Genomic DNA, 5,218 nt, shown 5'->3' on the forward strand with positions numbered 1-5,218 from the left:
GGAGTAATGATGCTGAAAGTTCAGCTTTGCACCACAGGAATAAATAAGATAAGAGCGCACAGGTTATTCCCGATCTGCACGGAAAACTGTGTGCTTGGTTGAGAGAATGAATGCTTCTGAGAAAAGTTTGTCAGGTTAGTCGAACCCCAAATCATTGAAAGATACTCGGTAAGAAACTAAGTGAAGCACAAATTAGTAAGTAAACAAGATATCTGCAACCACAACTGAAATCATCTGTACTTAGTCCACACTTTGTACATTTCTGTCTAAGTGGGACAGTTTTGGGCCAAAATTAGCTGTAATGTGGAACAGACTTTATACGGAAAGTCCTTAAAGGGTTAGTTCACCCCCAAATTCTCACCCTCATGTCGTTCCAAACCGGTAAGACCTTCGTTCATCTTCGGAACACAAAGTAAGATATTTTTTATGAAATTTGACAGCAACGTCATTGCAACTTTCAAGGCCCAGAAAGGGGTTTAAAAACATCGTTTAAATAGTCCATGTAACTACAGTGGTGCAACCTTAATATTATGAAGCGACAAGAATACTTTTTGTGCGCAACCCCCAAATAACAACATTATTCAACAATCTCTTCTCTTCCACGTCATTCTCCTACGCTGTTGACGTAGTGTAAACAGTGCAGAGCTTCTGGGTTCTACGTCAGAACGTCGGCTCATTATTGGCCGACGCTGGTCAGCATCACACACATGACCGGTCTTACGGGTTTGGAACGACATGAGGGTGAGTAATTAATGACGGAATTTTCATTTTTGGGTGAACAAACCCTTTAAACCCAAAACCTTCTAGACCTGCATTAGATCTTCCCAGGCTTAATCCTCCAGGTGGCACTCAGACTCCAGTCCTTCAATGAGCCAGACAAATCTCATTGGTCTTTGCTGCCACTCTTCCTAGAAACCCGAAGGGAAGATGTCCAGGCAGTTCTCCACACTCAATGCAATTATTTATATCTGGACACAAAGAAGAGACTGTGTATCTTGGCAATGCCTAGGGTTCAACCCTTTCAGTTGACTGGCCGCAGTTCACCAGTGCCAAACAAATTACTGTGCGGTGGGGGCCGGATAATTAATGAAACATGGAGAATGCAGAGAGAGAATGATGTCCACATATCATGATCTGGGAGGAAAGTTGCAGAGGACAAATGAAGTGTAAAATTAAATCTGCAAGTTAGTTGTGGAGATCTCCTAAAATAGAACAAAAATGAGGACACGGACACTATTATTTATTGTTTTACTCATGGAATATACTGTATCCTAGCTGGATAACTAGGCCCATACAGAATCTAAAGTACGCCCAAAGAGAGTACTACTTTAAGATCCGTTTAACACATTTGACATTGTTAAAACCATTTTGGAGAATTGCGCTGCATGGTTCCTCAAAATCAACACTGAAAATCAGAATAAAGGTCGTCTGGGCCTAATAATAACTAACCCAAGCTGCAGTAAAACATGACATGAAGAGCTGGCCCTAACGGTGGCGAGAAATAAAATCTGTAATGCTTATTCACCATAGATTCCGTATACACTTCCTTGTGGAAAAAGCCGTGCCAGATTCTGGTGTGTTAAGAGAAAGGAAGTTCAGAGATGGTGTTGAGGGACCAACTCGTCAGACGTTACCTCACAGACCAATCCAAGGTGGTTCAGACTTCATCCTTTGCTAAGTTGTACAACATCCGCCTGGAAATCCCAGAATTTACCCATGGGTCAAATGCAGGAAGCTTGTTAACAGTGGAAAAGTGTAAAAGGCATTTTTTCCTGATGCTCTCTTGCCTCGTGTATTGGTAGCATGAAACAGGTGTCCCTTCACCTGGATGCCAGTTTGCTCAACCCTTAGCTGTCTTCCTGGATCTCTGTGCCTAATGTTTGGTTGAGGATATGTCTAATTATGGAAAACTTCACTTAAGACTTTCCCACACACACAGATTTATTTTTAGTGAGAATAAATGTCATATTTAGTGTGGCACAGGAACATGGACTCTGAGGATGTTTATACATAGACCAGGTCCGTTGGCTGCTCAGTGGGAATTCTTTGATATTCCAGTTGGTGACCTTGGAAAGACATTGTGTAATACGGCAGCTGCTCAGGTTCATGCCATTTATTTGCTTTTCCAAAATAAGAGACACCTCTTTCCCTCCCTCCATTTCAATCTCTCCATCTTCTCCTAAAGGAATACTGTAGTTCTCCTGAAAATAAAAATGTTCCCATTATTTATTTACTCTAGTCTAAACTGTTTTGTTGCTTTTTATTTTCAAAGGAGAAGTTTTGAAGATTTGTAATATAGCTCTTTTTCATACAAACTCCAAAACGAACAAATTTTTTTTAAAAGCAGTCCATACAACTTCTGCACTATATTCGGAATGTTCTGAAGTTATACGATAACTTTGTGTGATAACTTTGTGTGAGAAACAGACCGAAATTTAAAGTTGCGATGAAACTGAAGTAATGACAAATCTTTTCATACATATTTTGAAGTACAGCCGATAGATCATTGAAAAAGAAAAAAATTTAGGGCAGTGATTTGGTTCAATGAATCAGTTGTTGATTGGATGATGAGATGTGGGCGTGGCACTCAAAAGTGTAGGCAGATGAACAGCTTTCATGGGCGGGGTTTAAGTGGACTAAATGATTGGAGAAGCACTTCATACATCATTAGAGAGAAGTTTGCCGTTTTCACCGGAAGGTCCAGTTATGACATTTTGATTTTAAATTATGAGGTCAAAATATTTTTCAAAATTAAACATGCACATATTAATTGTTTACAATATAATCTATAACACGCATTTAGAAAATAGATTGAGTTTTTATTTCATGTAATAGAGAAATATTCGATACATTTCAGTTTTGTGTAAACTATTCCCTTGATAGAACTGAAATACCACTAGTCCAAAAATAATTGGCATAATCAATAAACTATTCTTTCCCATCAGAAAGCAAACTAAAAACTACATTATATCTGACAAATGGTTTGTTAAGCAAATTTGACTGCATGTGTTTTTTTCCTGATGATATACAGTGATTTGTATATTCAGGGCTAATCGAGACTTCAGCCTTAAGTCTCCAAAGTCTATCTCATAAGCCACGGGGACGCACAGGCATGAATAAGCCATAGAATCATAGACAATCCATTAAACAAAGAATCCTTATGCCTGACAGCTTGTTACTACAGGCTAGAGTTACTCAGTCAGCGGCTGTTTCTGTGCTCATAAATCAACAGTGATCAACAACATTCAGTCTCTACAGCAACCACGAGAGACAGACACATGGGGTAACAGAAGCCTGTTTAGCTGTACAGCTCCTGACTCACATACAGAGAGATACGTGATTTGGAAACAGAAAGAAATAAACTAAATAATAAATTAAGTACAGCTGTTATTGTCAAGCCCAGCCTTTTCTGCCAAGTCCAGAAATATAACAGTCCTGGCAGCCAAAACTAATTAACAAGGAACACATCAGCAAAGGAGCTTAAATATTATTAAGAATTAATTATTGGTAGGCCAATGCTAACGCAAGCATTGCTACTACTGCTCAGGGTTCAGTTTGAACGAAACTTGAACAAACGCCTAACTTTAAGTATTAAACTTCGGTGCATAACCTGTCCCACAGTAGCTACATTTACATGCAACCAAATAATCCATTTATAATCTTATTGATGGCTCAATCAGACTGTAAAATCTCATTTAATACGATTGAGCTCGAACCCAATGAAGTTTTGAACTAATTGAAAGGGGTGGTGTAGACCTGAAATAATCTGATCAACAAGAAAAAAATAAGCATTTTTTGAATTTCTTATAGGCCAATTTAACAAGCAACCACCACCACCACCACACACAAAGACCCAGTACAAGGGGTCGGGGACATAAAACAGGTGGACTATTTAGATTTCGTCAACACACCAAAGAAACTGTTATGGGAGAGTTACTGAAAGTTAATGAAAATGGGAGAGTGTAAAAAGAATCTTTCTGTCATTTTCTTAATTTGTTTTAAGGCTTGAACACCCTTAAAAAAACACAAAAAGTTCCTAAAAAGTAGTTAATCTTTTTTTGATGTATAAGTAGCTAATATAAGTTTGAATGGTTTTCAAACACAGTTTTAGTAACCACAAAACGTCACACAAATATCACGTCAATAAATTTGTGTGCACCAGGCCGCTCGAGTGGTTTGCGTTACAAGCTTTATGGAAACAAGCTTCCATAAAATTCTCTTCCAATCAAATAAATGTATAAATCACATACTCACAGAAAATTATGGAAGCTCGTTTCCGCCACAGAAAAAGAAATGTTTTTTTTTTTAATTGCATAGTCAATTGCCAGTTATAAAGAATTACATGATATAAAGTCGCAATTGCGAGTTATAAAGTCACAATTGCCAGTTTGTATCTCACAATTCTGAGAATAAAGTATTTTTTCCCAGCAACTCGACTTTATAACTAGCAATTACGAGTTTATAACTCAATTCTGAGAAAAAAGTGAGAATTGCGAGATAACTACTCAGAATCGCGAGAAAAAGGTCAGAATTGCGAGATTTAAACTTGCAAGCGTGAGAAAAAAGTCCGAATTGTGAGATTATATCTTAAAATTCTGACTTTATAACTTGCAATTGCAAGTTTATCTCGCAATTGCGAGTTTATATCCCGCAATTGTGAGAAAAAGTCAGAATTGTGAGTTTATCTTGTAACTCTGACTTTATAACTTGCAATTGTGAGTTTATATCACGCAATTCTAAGAGAAAAAAAATCCGAATTGCGAGATGTAAACTTGCAATTGCGAGAAAAACTGCGAGTTTATATCTCACAATTCTGACTTTATAACTCGCAATTGCGAGTTTAGCCTACATCACGCGATTCTGAGAAAAAAAGTCCGAATTGCGAGATATAAACTTGCAATTGCGAGAAAAAAAGTCAGAATTGTGAGATAAAAAGTCACAATTACCTCTTTTAATTTTTATTCAGAAACAAGCTTCCATAAAATTCTCTTCCAATCAAGTCAATGTTTAAATCGCACACTGGTTGTATTGTTAGAACAATAAACATAGAAGGCGAATGCTGTTGTTTTGGCTAGCCCAGACATATGGTTACTATGGTCATTTCAACTTAAGAAACATGATAGTAGAATCAATCATAACAAACATTCATCTAAAACAGCGTATCTTTCGCAGATGAAACAGCCTGCAGTCCGACTATATCGACTCTTCATTTGACTTT

Source organism: Rhinichthys klamathensis, unplaced genomic scaffold (assembly GCF_029890125.1).
Source record: "Rhinichthys klamathensis goyatoka isolate OS25496 unplaced genomic scaffold, OSU_Roscu_1.1 h1tg000212l_1, whole genome shotgun sequence".
Lineage (NCBI taxonomy): Eukaryota > Metazoa > Chordata > Actinopteri > Cypriniformes > Leuciscidae > Rhinichthys > Rhinichthys klamathensis.